Source organism: Strongylocentrotus purpuratus, unplaced genomic scaffold (genome assembly GCF_000002235.5).
Source record: "Strongylocentrotus purpuratus isolate Spur 01 unplaced genomic scaffold, Spur_5.0 spur5_scaffold_18, whole genome shotgun sequence".
NCBI classification, from domain to species: Eukaryota; Metazoa; Echinodermata; class Echinoidea; order Camarodonta; family Strongylocentrotidae; genus Strongylocentrotus; species Strongylocentrotus purpuratus.
In genome coordinates this window covers 2010911-2031800 of record NW_022145603.1, presented here as the reverse complement: position 1 = coordinate 2031800, position 20890 = coordinate 2010911, and positions in this window count along the sequence as shown.

The following is a 20890-nucleotide window of genomic DNA, read 5'->3' as shown; positions in this document are numbered from 1 at the left end:
CGGACGAGGAATGTACATGTGTATCGCCTTTTACTGGACCTCTCTGCAGTGACGGTAAAATCTTTTAAATACATTCACCACTTTTGAAATGAGTATTTGTATTAGAGCATCGACAAATGATGACAAATTGGCTGTGATCTCATTAATGCACAGAGATAATAAGGTGAAATACACCTCCACAAATGTAACATATTCTAAACAAGGTTTACAAATGGTCATATAATTAAATGACAAACATATGAGACTTAAACATAAAATTGACATGATTCAATGACTGTTAAGGTAGATCCTCATGTTTAACCTTAGTTTATTTCAACTCCTGTTGAGAAGTATTCAAACAAAAACTTGTCCGTCTTACTGGCTGATAAGACGATCATTGAAGATTGTACTTTTGTCATTCATGCATTTCGAATTTCAACGTAAAAAGTGAATGGAACGATTGGGGATATTTTCTCTCCTTGTAGTTGTCTGTGTTGATGCAACGGCCCCATGCGTGAACGGAGGGAGCTGTGCGAACGCGGAATGTACATGTGCATCGGGTTTTACTGGATCTCTCTGCAGTGACACCAGTAAGATATATGAGGATGTCATCATTTTTTGGAGAAAACAAATTTCACCACCTTTGAAATGACTATTTGTATTAGAGTATAGAAAAATAATAACAAATTATCTGTGATCTTACTAATGTATAGAGAAAATAAGTTGAAATACTCCTCCACAAATGTTACATAAGCTAAACTAGAAATTTAAATCGTTATGGGGACGAATTAGGTGGTCTGTCTTCACTTTTTATGATAGATTTGAGAATGGGAGAAGTTATATAGACATGTAAACAATGATGATCATGAAGAACATGATGATGATCATGAAAGTAATGGTGATGATGATAATGATAATGCTAGATGATGATAATAACGATAATGTTAATGATATTGATGATCGTGAGCATGATCCTGACATCTTATCGAATAAATGAGGGGTGATTGAGATAGCATATACACTCAGCTACCACATACTAACATTTGGGAGAAAACTGTTGAATAACAACCGAGATACTGGTCAAAACACAGTGTCATGCAGATTCATGTTTTGAAAAAAGTGACCTCCCTTAGACATAACACGCAAATATGACAGATTATGCATTGTCGCCTTCAATCGAATATTTCACTATGATAACGTCATCCAATGAAAAATAAATCCCTAATTTTAGTAGAGAATTTTTTCAGCTACAACATATCAAAATCAGGGAGAAAATTGATCCCCGATAAGCGAGATAAACTCAATTAAACAAAGACAAAAATGACGTCATCAACAAAATACATTTGTTTGAGTTTAGATGCCAATGCGATGACTTTGTTTCACTTTGTACGAGTCAGGGTGGTATGAAATCATATCTCCAACTCATGCTTCTTCCAAACATGATATAAAACATGGGGGTCAACAGACTATCTAAAGAGCTATTTCGATTTTTAAAATGGCATGTTTTTGACCAAATTTGATTATATTGCCCATAGCAGCACGCGCGGATTTTGAACTTTGACGCGCGCTCACGGCCTTATGAAAGATCAAGAGTGACTGAAATTAATGTAAATTGTCATTTACGGTAAGAGGAATCTAAATCATGTAAACATTTTGAATTTAATCTTTTCCGCGCATTGTGAGCGCGCACAACGCGCGCGGGGACATGTAGTGACGGAAAATTTTGAAATGCTTAAAATGACTTGATTCGTACTCTCGTTAAATAGTTAGGTGATTTTGAGCATTTTTAGATTTTGACGCGTACACGGGTTCGCGCGTGTCATGACCTTTATTTGACCTTTGATGACATGACTTGTTGACCCTTGACCTGAAGTATAAGTGATATGAATAAGAATGACCTTTGATGACGCGTCATGAAGATATGATGGATAATGTGATTTCACAAAATGGCGCCTGAATGACGTCATGAAGACTTGATGACCTTGAAAATGTTCTTGTCACGTCTCATGACAATGACCTATAACTGTGCAAAAATTGAAATAAATAAACACAACTGGTCGTGAGTTATACTAGGAACAAAAAAGGGGAGAAATAAAAATAAAGAATAAATAAATAAGAAAGAAAATTCTGACGAAATCAATAGGTGATCTGTCTACGGCAGACCACCTAACAAGGTTTGCAAATGATCATATTATTAAATTACAAACATATAATACTTTAATTTCAATTGAACATAATTCAATGACTAAGGTAAATCCTCATTTTTAACTTTAGTTAATTTTAATTTTTGCTTGAGAAGTATTCTAACAAAGACTTATCCGTCTTACTGGCTGATAAGACGATCATTGAACATTGTACTTTTGTCATTCATACATTTCGAATTTTAACCTGAAAAGTGAATGGAATGAATGGGGATATTTTCTCTCCTTGTAGTTGTCTGTGTTGATGCCACGGCCCCATGTGTGAACGGAGGGAGCTGTGCCGACGGGGAATGTACATGCGTAAACCCTTTTACTGGATCTCTCTGCAGTGACGGTAAGATCTTTTAGGATAACTTCATTTTTTGGGGGAAAAAATTCTTTCACCAATTTTGTAATGACTGTTTGTATAAGGATATCAACAAATAATTACAAATTTTCTGCGATCTCACTAATGCATAAAGATAATAAGGTGTAATACACCTCCACAAATGTAACATATTTTAAACAAGGTTTACAAATGATCATATGATTAAATTACAAACATATAACACTTAATTGTGAATTGAACATAATTCAATGACTAAGGTAGATCTTCATTTTTAATTTTAGTTTATTTTAACTCTTGCTTGAGTTTTCTAACAAACACTTATCTGTCTTACTGGCTAATAAGACGATCATTTAATAGTGTACTTTTGTCATTCATGCATTTCGAATTTCAACATGAAAAGTGAATGGAACTATTGGGGATATTTTCTCTTCTTCTTGTAGTTGTCTGTGTTGATGCCACGGCCCCATGCGTGAACGGAGGGAGCTGTGCGGACGAGGAATGTACATGTGTATCGCCGTTTACTGGACCTCTCTGCAGTGACGGTAAGATCTTTTAAATACATTCACCACTTTTGAAATGACTATTTGTATTAGAGTCTCAACAAATAATTACATGTTGTCTGTGATCTCACTAATATACTGAGATTAGAAGGTGAAATACACCTCTACAAATGTAACATACTCTAAGGTTCCCAAATGATCATATAATTAAATGACAAACATATGAGACCCAAATATGAATTTAACATTATTCAATGACTATTGAGGTAGATCCTCATTTTTAACTTTAGTTTATTTTAACTCTTGCTTTAGGAGTATTCTAACAAAGACTTTTCCGTCTTACTGGCTAATAAGATGAACATTGTACTTTTGTCATTCATGCATTTCGAATTTCAACATGAAAAGTAAGTTGAACGATTGGGGATATTTTCTCTCCTCCTTGTAGTTGTCTGTGTTGATGCCACGGCCCCATGTGTGAACGGAGGGAGCTGTGCGGACGAGGAATGTACATGTGTATCGCCTTTTACTGGACCTCTCTGCAGTGATGGTAAGATATTTTGAATACATTCACCACTTTTGAAATGAGTATTTGTATTAGAGTATCGACTAATAATTACAAATTGTCTTAAGTTTATTTTTACTCTTGCTTAAGGAGTATTCTAACAAATACTTATCCGTCTTACTGGCTGATAAGACGATCATTGAACATTGTACTTTTGTCATTCATGCATTTCGAATTTCAACATGAAAAGTAAGTTGAACGATTGGGGATATTTTCTCTCGTCCTTGTAGTTGTCTGTGTTGATGCCACGGCCCCATGTGTGAACGGAGGGAGCTGTGCGGACGAGGAATGTACATGTGTATCGCCTTTTACTGGACCTCTCTGCAGTGACGGTAAGATCTTTTAAATACATTCACCACTTTTGAAATGACTATTTGTATTAGAGTCTCAACAAATAATTACATGTTGTCTGTGATCTCACTAATATACTGAGATTAGAAGGTGAAATACACCTCTACAAATGTAACATACTCTAAGCAAGGTTCCCAAATGATCATATAATTAAATGACAAACATATGAGACCCAAATATGAATTTAACATTATTCAATGACTATTAAGGTAGATCCTCATTTTTAACTTTAGTTTATTTTAACTCTTGCTTTAGGAGTATTCTAACAAAGACTTTTCCGTCTTACTGGCTAATAAGATGAACATTGTACTTTTGTCATTCATGCATTTCGAATTTCAACATGAAAAGTAAGTTGAACGATTGGGGATATTTTCTCTCCTCCTTGTAGTTGTCTGTGTTGATGCCACGGCCCCATGCGTGAACGGAGGCAGCTGTGCGGACAAGGAATGTACATGTGTATCGCCTTTTACTGGACCTCTCTGCAGTGACGGTAAAATCTTTTAAATACATTCACCACTTTTGAAATGGGTATTTGTATTAGAGCATCGACAAATGATGACAAATTGGCTGTGATCTCATTAATGCACAGAGATAATAAGGTGAAATACACCTCCACAAATGTAACATATTCTAAACAAGGTTTACAAATGGTCATATAATTAAATGACAAACATATGAGACTTAAACATAAAATTGACATGATTCAATGACTATTAAGGTAGATCCTCATGTTTAACCTTAGTTTATTTCAACTCCTGTTGAGAAGTATTCAAACAAAAACTTGTCCGTCTTACTGGCTGATAAGACGATCATTGAAGATTGTACTTTTGTCATTCATGCATTTCGAATTTCAACGTAAAAAGTGAATGGAACGATTGGGGATATTTTCTCTCCTTGTAGTTGTCTGTGTTGATGCAACGGCCCCATGCGTGAACGGAGGGAGCTGTGCGAACGCGGAATGTACATGTGCATCGGGTTTTACTGGACCTCTCTGCAGTGATGGTAAGATCTTTTAAATACATTAACCACTTTTTAAATTACTTTTTGTATTGGAGTATTTACTAATAATTACAAATTGTCTTAAGTTTATTTAACTCTTGCTTGAGGAGCATTCTAACAAATACTTTTCCTTTTACTGGCTGATAAGAAGATCATTGAACATTGTACTTTTGTCATTCATGCATTTCGAATTTCAACGTGAAAAGTGAATGGAACTATTGGGGATATTTTCTCTTCTCCTTGTAGTTGTCTGTGTTGATGCCACGGCCCCATGTGTGAACGGAGGGAGCTGTGCGGACGAGGAATGTACATGTGTATCGCCTTTTACTGGACCTCTCTGCAGTGACGGTAAGATCTTTTAAATACATTCACCACTTTTGAAATGACTATTTGTATTAGAGTCTCAACAAATAATTACATGTTGTCTGTGATCTCACTAATACACTGAGATTAGAAGGTGAAATACACCTCTACAAATGTAACATACTCTAAGCAAGGTTCCCAAATGATCATATAATTAAATGACAAACATATGAAACCCAAATATGAATTTAACATTATTCAATGACTATTAAGGTAGATCCTCATTTTTAACTTTAGTTTATTTTAACTCTTGCTTTAGGAGTATTCTAACAAAGACTTTTCCGTCTTACTGGCTAATAAGATGAACATTGTACTTTTGTCATTCATGCATTTCGAATTTCAACATGAAAAGTAAGTTGAACGATTGGGGATATTTTCTCTCCTGCTTGTAGTTGTCTGTGTTGATGCCACGGCCCCATGTGTGAACGGAGGGAGCTGTGCGGACGAGGAATGTACATGTGTATCGCCTTTTACTGGACCTCTTTGCAGTGACGGTAAGATCTTTTAAATATATTCACTACTTTTGAAATGACTTTTCGTATTAGAGTATTGACTAACAATTGAAGAGTTTCATTCCAAAAGGAGCTAAATCCACTTTGGGTACTTCTGAGTAAATCGCCTTTTTTTTATTTCTCCACTTTCCCTTTAGCCATGGACCTTAATGTTGTTATATATTTTAAAGGTGTCCCCCTGGACCAATATTATATGATAAGAAAAAATTTACCAGTGTTTCCTGATTTTTACTAAATTTTTAGAATTTTTGTTTTAGTGGATTTAGCTCCTTCTGGAATGAAACATGATATTGTACCCGGAAAATTTTATATTTTCTCAATAAAGTCACTGAAATGTATTCAAATTTAGTAGCAAATCTTTCCTCTTAAATAATAATAGTGAAATCACAACTAAAAAAACCTTTTGAAAAGAAAGTAAACAACATATCACATTTTCATTCCAAAAGGAGCTAAATCCGTTTCATTCCAAAAGGAGCTAAATCCATGTTTCATTCCAAAAGGAGCTAAATCCACAAAATCTAAAAATTTACTAAAAATCAGAAATAACTGGTAGATTTTTTTTCTTATCATATATTATTGGTCCAGGGCGACCCCTTTAAGATATATAACAATATAAAGGTACATTGCTAAAGGGAAAGTGGAGAAATAAAAAAGGTCATTTACTTAAAGTGGATTTAGCTCCTTTTGGAATGAAACCGATTTGGATTTAGCTCCTTTTGGAATGAAACATGATATTGTACCTAATTTTTTTTTTATACTTCCTGGTGAAATTTTCGAACGTGATATAGTGCATTTTGTCCCCATGTAGGAAATCATTATTTTAAGACAAATAACTCCATTTTGATAAAATATGGATTTAGCTCCTTTTGGAATGAAGCTCTTCAATTACAAATTGTCTTAAGTTTATTTTTACTCTTGCTTAAGGAGTATTCTAACAAATACTTATCCGTCTTACTGGCTGATAAGACGATCATTGAACATTGTACTTTTGTCATTCATGCATTTCGAATTTCAACGTGAAAAGTGAATGGAACTATTGGGGATATTTTCTCTCCTCCTTGTAGTTGTCTGTGTTGATGCCACGGCCCCATGTGTGAACGGAGGGAGCTGTGCGGACGAGGAATGTACATGTGTATCGCCTTTTACTGGACCTCTATGCAGTGACGGTAAGATCTTTGAAATACATTCACCCCTTTTTAATTATTTTTTTGTATTAGAGTATCGACTAATAATTACAAATTGTCTTAAGTTATTTTTACTCTTGCTTAAGGAGTATTCTAACAAATACTTTTCCGTCTTACTGGCTAATAAGATGAACATTGTACTTTTGTCATTCATGCATTTTGAATTTCAACGTGAAAAGTGAATTGAACGATTGGGGATATTTTCTCTCCTCCTTGTAGTTGTCTGTGTTGATGCCACGGCCCCATGTGTGAACGGAGGGAGCTGTGCGGACGAGGAATGTACATGTGTATCGCCTTTTACTGGACCTCTCTGCAGTGACGGTAAGATCTTTTAAATACATTCACCACTCTTGAAATGACTATTTGTATTAGAGTCTCAACAAATAATTACATATTGTCTGTGATCTCACTAATACATTGAGATTAAAAGGTGAAATACACCTCTACAAATATAACATATTCTAAGGAAGGTTCACAAATGATCATATAATTAAATGACAAACATATTAGACTTAAATATGAAATTAACATAATTCAATGACTAAGGTAGATCCTAATCTTTAACTTGAGATTATTTTAACTCTTGCTTGAGGAGTATTCTAACAAAGACTTTTCCGTCTTACTGGCTAATAAGATGATATTGTACTTTTGTCATTCATGCATTTCGAATTTCAGCATGAAAAGTAAGTTGAACGATTGGTGATATTTTCTCTCGTCCCTGTAGTTGTCTGTGTTGATGCCACGGCCCCATGCATGAACGGAGGGAGCTGTGCGGACGAGGAATGTACATGTGTATCGCCTTTTACTGGACCTCTATGCAGTGACGGTAAGATCTTTGAAATATATTAACCACTTTTGAAATGACTATTTGTATTAAAGTATCGACTAATAATTAGAAATTGTCTTAAGTTTATTTTTACTCTCGCTTAATGAGTATTCTAACAAATACTTTTCCGTCTTACTGGCTAATAAGATGAACATTGTACTTTTGTCATTCATGCATTTCGAATTTCAACGTGAAAAGTGAATGGAACTATTGGGGATATTTTCTCTCCTCCTTGTAGTTGTCTGTGTTGATGCCACGGCCCCATGTGTGAACGGAGGGAGCTGTGCGGACGAGGAATGTACATGTGTATCGCCTTTTACTGGACCTCTATGCAGTGACGGTAAGATCTTTGAAATACATTCACCCCTTTTTAATTATTTTTTTGTATTAGAGTATCGACTAATAATTACAAATTGTCTTAAGTTATTTTTACTCTTGCTTAAGGAGTATTCTAACAAATACTTTTCCGTCTTACTGGCTAATAAGATGAACATTGTACTTTTGTCATTCATGCATTTTGAATTTCAACGTGAAAAGTGAATTGAACGATTGGGGATATTTTCTCTCCTCCTTGTAGTTGTCTGTGTTGATGCCACGGCCCCATGTGTGAACGGAGGGAGCTGTGCGGACGAGGAATGTACATGTGTATCGCCTTTTACTGGACCTCTCTGCAGTGACGGTAAGATCTTTTAAATACATTCACCACTTTTGAAATGACTATTTGTATTAGAGTCTCAACAAATAATTACATGTTGTCTGTGATCTCACTAATATACTGAGATTAGAAGGTGAAATACACCTCTACAAATGTAACATACTCTAAGCAAGGTTCCCAAATGATCATATAATTAAATGACAAACATATGAGACCCAAATATGAATTTAACATTATTCAATGACTATTAAGGTAGATCCTCATTTTTAACTTTAGTTTATTTTAACTCTTGCTTTAGGAGTATTCTAACAAAGACTTTTCCGTCTTACTGGCTAATAAGATGAACATTGTACTTTTGTCATTCATGCATTTCGAATTTCAACATGAAAAGTAAGTTGAACGATTGGGGATATTTTCTCTCCTCCTTGTAGTTGTCTGTGTTGATGCCACGGCCCCATGCGTGAACGGAGGCAGCTGTGCGGACAAGGAATGTACATGTGTATCGCCTTTTACTGGACCTCTCTGCAGTGACGGTAAAATCTTTTAAATACATTCACCACTTTTGAAATGGGTATTTGTATTAGAGCATCGACAAATGATGACAAATTGGCTGTGATCTCATTAATGCACAGAGATAATAAGGTGAAATACACCTCCACAAATGTAACATATTCTAAACAAGGTTTACAAATGGTCATATAATTAAATGACAAACATATGAGACTTAAACATAAAATTGACATGATTCAATGACTATTAAGGTAGATCCTCATGTTTAACCTTAGTTTATTTCAACTCCTGTTGAGAAGTATTCAAACAAAAACTTGTCCGTCTTACTGGCTGATAAGACGATCATTGAAGATTGTACTTTTGTCATTCATGCATTTCGAATTTCAACGTAAAAAGTGAATGGAACGATTGGGGATATTTTCTCTCCTTGTAGTTGTCTGTGTTGATGCAACGGCCCCATGCGTGAACGGAGGGAGCTGTGCGAACGCGGAATGTACATGTGCATCGGGTTTTACTGGACCTCTCTGCAGTGATGGTAAGATCTTTTAAATACATTAACCACTTTTTAAATTACTTTTTGTATTGGAGTATTTACTAATAATTACAAATTGTCTTAAGTTTATTTAACTCTTGCTTGAGGAGCATTCTAACAAATACTTTTCCTTTTACTGGCTGATAAGAAGATCATTGAACATTGTACTTTTGTCATTCATGCATTTCGAATTTCAACGTGAAAAGTGAATGGAACTATTGGGGATATTTTCTCTTCTCCTTGTAGTTGTCTGTGTTGATGCCACGGCCCCATGTGTGAACGGAGGGAGCTGTGCGGACGAGGAATGTACATGTGTATCGCCTTTTACTGGACCTCTCTGCAGTGACGGTAAGATCTTTTAAATACATTCACCACTTTTGAAATGACTATTTGTATTAGAGTCTCAACAAATAATTACATGTTGTCTGTGATCTCACTAATACACTGAGTTTAGAAGGTGAAATACACCTCTACAAATGTAACATACTCTAAGCAAGGTTCCCAAATGATCATATAATTAAATGACAAACATATGAAACCCAAATATGAATTTAACATTATTCAATGACTATTAAGGTAGATCCTCATTTTTAACTTTAGTTTATTTTAACTCTTGCTTTAGGAGTATTCTAACAAAGACTTTTCCGTCTTACTGGCTAATAAGATGAACATTGTACTTTTGTCATTCATGCATTTCGAATTTCAACATGAAAAGTAAGTTGAACGATTGGGGATATTTTCTCTCCTGCTTGTAGTTGTCTGTGTTGATGCCACGGCCCCATGTGTGAACGGAGGGAGCTGTGCGGACGAGGAATGTACATGTGTATCGCCTTTTACTGGACCTCTTTGCAGTGACGGTAAGATCTTTTAAATATATTCACTACTTTTGAAATGACTTTTCGTATTAGAGTATTGACTAACAATTGAAGAGTTTCATTCCAAAAGGAGCTAAATCCACTTTGGGTACTTCTGAGTAAATCGCCTTTTTTTTATTTCTCCACTTTCCCTTTAGCCATGGACCTTAATGTTGTTATATATTTTAAAGGTGTCCCCCTGGACCAATATTATATGATAAGAAAAAATTTACCAGTGTTTCCTGATTTTTACTAAATTTTTAGAATTTTTGTTTTAGTGGATTTAGCTCCTTCTGGAATGAAACATGATATTGTACCCGGAAAATTTTATATTTTCTCAATAAAGTCACTGAAATGTATTCAAATTTAGTAGCAAATCTTTCCTCTTAAATAATAATAGTGAAATCACAACTAAAAAAACCTTTTGAAAAGAAAGTAAACAACATATCACATTTTCATTCCAAAAGGAGCTAAATCCGTTTCATTCCAAAAGGAGCTAAATCCATGTTTCATTCCAAAAGGAGCTAAATCCACAAAATCTAAAAATTTACTAAAAATCAGAAATAACTGGTAGATTTTTTTTCTTATCATATATTATTGGTCCAGGGCGACCCCTTTAAGATATATAACAATATAAAGGTACATTGCTAAAGGGAAAGTGGAGAAATAAAAAAGGTCATTTACTTAAAGTGGATTTAGCTCCTTTTGGAATGAAACCGATTTGGATTTAGCTCCTTTTGGAATGAAACATGATATTGTACCTAATTTTTTTTTATACTTCCTGGTGAAATTTTCGAACGTGATATAGTGCATTTTGTCCCCATGTAGGAAATCATTATTTTAAGACAAATAACTCCATTTTGATAAAATATGGATTTAGCTCCTTTTGGAATGAAGCTCTTCAATTACAAATTGTCTTAAGTTTATTTTTACTCTTGCTTAAGGAGTATTCTAACAAATACTTATCCGTCTTACTGGCTGATAAGACGATCATTGAACATTGTACTTTTGTCATTCATGCATTTCGAATTTCAACGTGAAAAGTGAATGGAACTATTGGGGATATTTTCTCTCCTCCTTGTAGTTGTCTGTGTTGATGCCACGGCCCCATGTGTGAACGGAGGGAGCTGTGCGGACGAGGAATGTACATGTGTATCGCCTTTTACTGGACCTCTATGCAGTGACGGTAAGATCTTTGAAATACATTCACCCCTTTTTAATTATTTTTTTGTATTAGAGTATCGACTAATAATTACAAATTGTCTTAAGTTATTTTTACTCTTGCTTAAGGAGTATTCTAACAAATACTTTTCCGTCTTACTGGCTAATAAGATGAACATTGTACTTTTGTCATTCATGCATTTTGAATTTCAACGTGAAAAGTGAATTGAACGATTGGGGATATTTTCTCTCCTCCTTGTAGTTGTCTGTGTTGATGCCACGGCCCCATGTGTGAACGGAGGGAGCTGTGCGGACGAGGAATGTACATGTGTATCGCCTTTTACTGGACCTCTCTGCAGTGACGGTAAGATCTTTTAAATACATTCACCACTCTTGAAATGACTATTTGTATTAGAGTCTCAACAAATAATTACATATTGTCTGTGATCTCACTAATACATTGAGATTAAAAGGTGAAATACACCTCTACAAATATAACATATTCTAAGGAAGGTTCACAAATGATCATATAATTAAATGACAAACATATTAGACTTAAATATGAAATTAACATAATTCAATGACTAAGGTAGATCCTAATCTTTAACTTGAGATTATTTTAACTCTTGCTTGAGGAGTATTCTAACAAAGACTTTTCCGTCTTACTGGCTAATAAGATGATATTGTACTTTTGTCATTCATGCATTTCGAATTTCAGCATGAAAAGTAAGTTGAACGATTGGTGATATTTTCTCTCGTCCCTGTAGTTGTCTGTGTTGATGCCACGGCCCCATGCATGAACGGAGGGAGCTGTGCGGACGAGGAATGTACATGTGTATCGCCTTTTACTGGACCTCTATGCAGTGACGGTAAGATCTTTGAAATATATTAACCACTTTTGAAATGACTATTTGTATTAAAGTATCGACTAATAATTAGAAATTGTCTTAAGTTTATTTTTACTCTCGCTTAATGAGTATTCTAACAAATACTTTTCCGTCTTACTGGCTAATAAGATGAACATTGTACTTTTGTCATTCATGCATTTCGAATTTCAACGTGAAAAGTGAATGGAACTATTGGGGATATTTTCTCTCCTCCTTGTAGTTGTCTGTGTTGATGCCACGGCCCCATGTGTGAACGGAGGGAGCTGTGCGGACGAGGAATGTACATGTGTATCGCCTTTTACTGGACCTCTATGCAGTGACGGTAAGATCTTTGAAATACATTCACCCCTTTTTAATTATTTTTTTGTATTAGAGTATCGACTAATAATTACAAATTGTCTTAAGTTATTTTTACTCTTGCTTAAGGAGTATTCTAACAAATACTTTTCCGTCTTACTGGCTAATAAGATGAACATTGTACTTTTGTCATTCATGCATTTTGAATTTCAACGTGAAAAGTGAATTGAACGATTGGGGATATTTTCTCTCCTCCTTGTAGTTGTCTGTGTTGATGCCACGGCCCCATGTGTGAACGGAGGGAGCTGTGCGGACGAGGAATGTACATGTGTATCGCCTTTTACTGGACCTCTCTGCAGTGACGGTAAGATCTTTTAAATACATTCACCACTCTTGAAATGACTATTTGTATTAGAGTCTCAACAAATAATTACATATTGTCTGTGATCTCACTAATACATTGAGATTAAAAGGTGAAATACACCTCTACAAATATAACATATTCTAAGGAAGGTTCACAAATGATCATATAATTAAATGACAAACATATTAGACTTAAATATGAAATTAACATAATTCAATGACTAAGGTAGATCCTAATCTTTAACTTGAGATTATTTTAACTCTTGCTTGAGGAGTATTCTAACAAAGACTTTTCCGTCTTACTGGCTAATAAGATGATATTGTACTTTTGTCATTCATGCATTTCGAATTTCAGCATGAAAAATAAGTTGAACGATTGGTGATATTTTCTCTCGTCCCTGTAGTTGTCTGTGTTGATGCCACGGCCCCATGCATGAACGGAGGGAGCTGTGCGGACGAGGAATGTACATGTGTATCGCCTTTTACTGGACCTCTATGCAGTGACGGTAAGATCTTTGAAATATATTAACCACTTTTGAAATGACTATTTGTATTAAAGTATCGACTAATAATTAGAAATTGTCTTAAGTTTATTTTTACTCTCGCTTAATGAGTATTCTAACAAATACTTTTCCGTCTTACTGGCTAATAAGATGAACATTGTACTTTTGTCATTCATGCATTTCGAATTTCAACGTGAAAAGTGAATGGAACTATTGGGGATATTTTCTCTCCTCCTTGTAGTTGTCTGTGTTGATGCCACGGCCCCATGTGTGAACGGAGGGAGCTGTGCGGACGAGGAATGTACATGTGTATCGCCTTTTACTGGACCTCTATGCAGTGACGGTAAGATCTTTGAAATACATTCACCCCTTTTTAATTATTTTTTTGTATTAGAGTATCGACTAATAATTACAAATTGTCTTAAGTTATTTTTACTCTTGCTTAAGGAGTATTCTAACAAATACTTTTCCGTCTTACTGGCTAATAAGATGAACATTGTACTTTTGTCATTCATGCATTTTGAATTTCAACGTGAAAAGTGAATTGAACGATTGGGGATATTTTCTCTCCTCCTTGTAGTTGTCTGTGTTGATGCCACGGCCCCATGTGTGAACGGAGGGAGCTGTGCGGACGAGGAATGTACATGTGTATCGCCTTTTACTGGACCTCTCTGCAGTGACGGTAAGATCTTTTAAATACATTCACCACTCTTGAAATGACTATTTGTATTAGAGTCTCAACAAAAAATTACATATTGTCTGTGATCTCACTAATACATTGAGATTAAAAGGTGAAATACACCTCTACAAATATAACATATTCTAAGGAAGGTTCACAAATGATCATATAATTAAATGACAAACATATTAGACTTAAATATGAAATTAACATAATTCAATGACTAAGGTAGATCCTAATCTTTAACTTGAGATTATTTTAACTCTTGCTTGAGGAGTATTCTAACAAAGACTTTTCCGTCTTACTGGCTAATAAGATGATATTGTACTTTTGTCATTCATGCATTTCGAATTTCAGCATGAAAAGTAAGTTGAACGATTGGTGATATTTTCTCTCGTCCCTGTAGTTGTCTGTGTTGATGCCACGGCCCCATGCATGAACGGAGGGAGCTGTGCGGACGAGGAATGTACATGTGTATCGCCTTTTACTGGACCTCTATGCAGTGACGGTAAGATCTTTGAAATATATTAACCACTTTTGAAATGACTATTTGTATTAAAGTATCGACTAATAATTAGAAATTGTCTTAAGTTTATTTTTACTCTCGCTTAAGGAGTATTCTAACAAATACTTTTCCGTCTTACTGGCTAATAAGATGAACATTGTACTTTTGTCATTCATGCATTTCGAATTTCAACATGAAAAGTAAGTTGAACGATTGGGGATATTTTCTCTCCTCCTTGTAGTTGTCTGTGTTGATGCCACGACCCCATGTGTGAACGGAGGGAGCTGTGCGGACGAGGAATGTACATGTGTATCGCCTTTTACTGGACCTCTCTGCAGTGACGGTAAGATCTTTTAAATACATTCACCACTCTTTAAATGACTATTTGTATTAGAGTCTCAACAAATAATTACATGTTGTCAGTGATCTCACTAATACACTGAGATTAGAAGGTGAAATACACCTCTACAAATGTATCATACTCTAAGCAAGGTTCACAAATGATCATATAATTAAATGACAAACATATGAGACCCAAATATGAAATTAACATTATTCAATGACAATTCAGGTAGATCCTCATTTTTAACTTTAGTTTATTTTAACTCTTGCTTTAGGAGTATTCTAACAAAGACTTTTCAGTCTTACTTGCTAATAAGATGAACATTGTAATTTTGTCATTCATGCATTTCGAATTTCAACATGAAAAGTAAGTTGAACGATTGGGGATATTTTCTCTCCTTGTAGTTGTCTGTGTTGATGCCACGGCCCCATGCGTGAACGGAGGGAGCTGTGCGGACGAGGAATGTACATGTGTATCGCCTTTTACTGGACCTCTCTGCAGTGACGGTAAGATCTTTTAAATACATTAACCACTTTTTGAATTACTTTTTGTATTGGAGTATCTACTAATAATTACAAATTGTCTTAAGTTTATTTAACTCTTGCTTGAGGAGCATTCTAACAAATACTTTTCCTTTTACTGGCTGATAAGAAGATCATTGAACATTGTACTTTTGTCATTCATGCATTTCGAATTTCAACGTAAAAAGTGAATGGAACTAATGGGGATATTTTCTCTTCTCCTTGTAGTTGTCTGTGTTGATGCCACGGCCCCATGTGTGAACGGAGGGAGCTGTGCGGACGAGGAATGTACATGTGTATCGCCTTTTACTGGACCTCTCTGCAGTGACGGTAAGATCTTTTAAATACATTCACCACTTTTGAAATGACTATTTGTATTAGAGTCTCAACAAATAATTACATGTTGTGTGTGATCTCACTAATACACCGAGATTAGGAGGTGAAATACACCTCTACAAATGTAACATACTCTAAGCAAGGTTCCCAAATTATCATATAATTAAATGACAAACATATGAGACCCAAATATGAATTTAACATTATTCAATGACTATTAAGGTAGATCCTCATTTTTAACTTTAGTTTATTTTAACTCTTGCTTTAGGAGTATTCTAACAAAGACTTTTCCGTCTTACTGGCTAATAAGATGAACATTGTACTTTTGTCATTCATGCATTTCGAATTTCAACATGAAAAGTAAGTTGAACGATTGGGGATATTTTCTCTCCTCCTTGTAGTTGTCTGTGTTGATGCCACGGCCCCATGCGTGAACGGAGGGAGCTGTGCGGACGAGGAATGTACATGTGTATCGCCTTTTACTGGACCTCTCTGCAGTGGTGGTAAGATCTTTTAAATATATTCGATACTTTTGAAATGACTTTTTGTATTAGAGTATCGACTAACAATTGAAGAGTTTCATTCCAAAAGGAGCTAAATCCACTTCGGGTACTTCTGAGTAAATCGCCTTTTTTTTATTTCTCCACTTTCCCTTTAGCCATGGACCTTAATGTTGTTATTTATTTTAAAGGTGTCCCCCTGGACCAATAATATATGATAAGAAAAAATTTACCAGTGTTTCCTGATTTTTACTAAATTTTTAGAATTTTTGTTTTAGTGGATTTAGCTCCTTCTGGAATGAAACATGATATTGTACCCGGAAAATTTTATATTTTCTCAATAAAGTCACTGAAATGTATTCAAATTTAGTAGCAAATCTTTCCTCTTAAATAATAATAGTGAAATCACAACTAAAAAAACCTTTTGAAAAGAAAGTAAACAACATATCACATTTTCATTCCAAAAGGAGCTAAATCCGTTTCATTCCAAAAGGAGCTAAATCCATGTTTCATTCCAAAAGGAGCTAAATCCACAAAATCTAAAAATTTACTAAAAATCAGAAATAACTGGTAGATTTTTTTCTTATCATATATTATTGGTCCAGGGCGACCCCTTTAAGATATATAACAATATAAAGGTACATTGCTAAAAGGAAAGTGGAGAAATAATAAAGGTCATTTACTTAAAGTGGATTTAGCTCCTTTTGGAATGAAACCGATTTGGATTTAGCTCCTTTTGGAATGAAACATGATATTGTACCTAATTTTTTTTTTATACTTCCTGGTGAAATTTTCGAACGTGATATAGTGCATTTTGTCCCCATGTAGGAAATCATTATTTTAAGACAAATAACTCCATTTTGATAAAATATGGATTTAGCTCCTTTTGGAATGAAGCTCTTCAATTACAAATTGTCTTAAGTTTATTTTTACTCTTGCTTAAGGAGTATTCTAACAAATACTTATCCGTCTTACTGGCTGATAAGACGATCATTGAACATTGTACTTTTGTCATTCATGCATTTCGAATTTCAACGTGAAAAGTGAATGGAACTATTGGGGATATTTTCTCTCCTCCTTGTAGTTGTCTGTGTTGATGCCACGGCCCCATGTGTGAACGGAGGGAGCTGTGCGGACGAGGAATGTACATGTGTATCGCCTTTTACTGGACCTCTATGCAGTGACGGTAAGATCTTTGAAATATATTCACCCCTTTTTAATTATTTTTTTGTATTAGAGTATCGACTAATAATTACAAATTGTCTTAATTTTTTTTAGAACTCTTGCTTGAGGAGCATTCTAACAAAGACTTACCTGTCTTACTGGCTTATAAGACGATCATTGAATATTTTACTTTTGTCATTCATGCATTTCGAATTTCAACGTGAAAAGTGAATTGAACGATTGGGGATATTTTCTCTCCTCCTTGTAGTTGTCTGTGTTGATGCCACGGCCCCATGTGTGAACGGAGGGAGCTGTGCGGACGAGGAATGTACATGTGTATCGCCTTTTACTGGACCTCTCTGCAGTGACGGTAAGATCTTTTAAATACATTTACCACTTTTGAAATGACTATTTGTATTAGAGTCTCAACAAATAATTACATGTTGTCTGTGATCTCACTAATACACCAAGATTAGGAGGTGAAATACACCTCTACAAATGTAACATACTCTAAGCAAGGTTCCCAAATGATCATATAATTAAATGACAAACATATGAAACCCAAATATGAATTTAACATTATTCAATGACTATTAAGGTAGATCCTCATTTTTAACTTTAGTTTATTTTAACTCTTGCTTTAGGAGTATTCTAACAAAGACTTTTTATGTCTTACTGGCTAATAAGATGAACATTGTACTTTTGTCATTCATGCATTTCGAATTTCAACATGAAAAGTAAGTTGAACGATTGGGGATATTTTCTCTCCTCCTTGTAGTTGTCTGTGTTGATGCCACGGCCCCATGCGTGAACGGAGGGAGCTGTGCGGACGAGGAATGTACATGTGTATCGCCTTTTACTGGACCTCTCTGCAGTGGTGGTAAGATCTTTTAAATATATTCACTACTTTTGAAATGACTTTTTGTATTAGAGTATCGACTAACAATTGAAGAGTTTCATTCCAAAAGGAGCTAAATCCACTTCGGGTACTTCTGAGTAAATCGCCTTTTTTTTATTTCTCCACTTTCCCTTTAGCCATGGACCTTAATTTTGTTATTTATTTTAAAGGTGTCCCCCTGGACCAATAATATATGATAAGAAAAAATTTACCAGTGTTTCCTGATTTTTACTAAATTTTTAGAATTTTTGTTTTAGTGGATTTAGCTCCTTCTGGAATGAAACATGATATTGTACCCGGAAAATTTTATATTTTCTCAATAAAGTCACTGAAATGTATTCAAATTTAGTAGCAAATCTTTCCTCTTAAATAATAATAGTGAAATCACAACTAAAAAAACCTTTTGAAAAGAAAGTAAACAACATATCACATTTTCATTCCAAAAGGAGCTAAATCCGTTTCATTCCAAAAGGAGCTAAATCCATGTTTCATTCCAAAAGGAGCTAAATCCACAAAATCTAAAAATTTACTAAAAATCAGAAATAACTGGTAGATTTTTTTCTTATCATATATTATTGGTCCAGGGCGACCCCTTTAAGATATATAACAATATAAAGGTACATTGCTAAAAGGAAAGTGGAGAAATAATAAAGGTCATTTACTTAAAGTGGATTTAGCTCCTTTTGGAATGAAACCGATTTGGATTTAGCTCCTTTTGGAATGAAACATGATATTGTACCTAATTTTTTTTTATACTTCCTGGTGAAATTTTCGAACGTGATATAGTGCATTTTGTCCCCATGTAGGAAATCATTATTTTAAGACAAATAACTCCATTTTGATAAAATATGGATTTAGCTCCTTTTGGAATGAAGCTCTTCAATTACAAATTGTCTTAAGTTTATTTTTACCCTTGCTTAAGGAGTATTCTAACAAATACTTATCCGTCTTACTGGCTGATAAGACGATCATTGAACATTGTACTTTTGTCATTCATGCATTTCGAATTTCAACGTGAAAAGTGAATGGAACTATTGGGGATATTTTCTCTCCTCCTTGTAGTTGTCTGTGTTGATGCCACGGCCCCATGTGTGAACGGAGGGAGCTGTGCGGACGAGGAATGTACATGTGTATCGCCTTTTACTGGACCTCTCTGCAGTGACGGTAAGATCTTTTAAATACATTTACCACTTTTGAAATGACTATTTGTATTAGAGTCTCAACAAATAATTACATGTTGTCAGTGATCTCACTAATACACTGAGATTAGAAGGTGAAATACACCTCTACAAATGTAACATACTCTAAGCAAGGTTCACAAATGATCATATAATTAAATGACAAACATATGAGACCCAAATATGAAATTAACATTATTCAAAGACTATTCAGGTAGATCCTCATTTTTAACTTTAGTTTATTTTAACTCTTGCTTTAGGAGTATTCTAACAAAGACTTTTCAGTCTTACTTGCTAATAAGATGAACATTGTAATTTTGTCATTCATGCATTTCGAATTTCAACATGAAAAGTAAATTGAACGATTGGGGATATTTTCTCTCCTCCTTGTAGTTGTATGTGTTGATGCCACGGCCCCATGTGTGAACGGAGGGAGCTGTGCGGACGATGAATGTACATGTGTATCGCCTTTTACTGGACCTCTCTGCAGTGATGGTAAGATCTTTTAAATACATTCACCACTTTTTAAATGACTTTTTGTATTAGAGTATCGACTAATAATTACAAATAGTCTTAAGTTTATTTTTACTCTTGCTTGAGTAGTATTCTAACAAATACTTATCCTTTTACTGGCTGATAAGAAGATCATTGAACATTGTACTTTTGTCATTCATGCATTTCGAATTTCAACATGAAAAGTAAGTTGAACGATTGGAGATATTTTCTCTCCTCCTTGTAGTTGTCTGTGTTGATGCCACGGCCCCATGCATGAACGGAGGGAGCTGTGCGGACGAGGAATGTACATGTATATTGCCTTTTACTGGACCTCTCTGCAGTGACGGTAAGATCTGTTAAAAACATTTACCACTTTTGAAATGACTATTTGTATTAGAGTCTCAACAAATAATTAGAAATTGTCTTCAGTTTATTTTTACTCTTGCTTAAGGAGTCTTCTAACAAAAACTTTTCCGTCTTACTGGCTGATAAGACGATCATTGAACATTTTACTTTTGTCATTCATGCATTTCGAATTTCAACATGAAAAGTAAGTTGAACGATTGGTGATATTTTCTCTCCTCCTTGTAGTTGTCTGTGTTGATGCCACGGCCCCATGTGTGAACGGAGGGAGCTGTGCGGACGAGGAATGTACATGTGTATCGCCTTTTACTGGACCTCTCTGCAGTGACGGTAAGATCTTT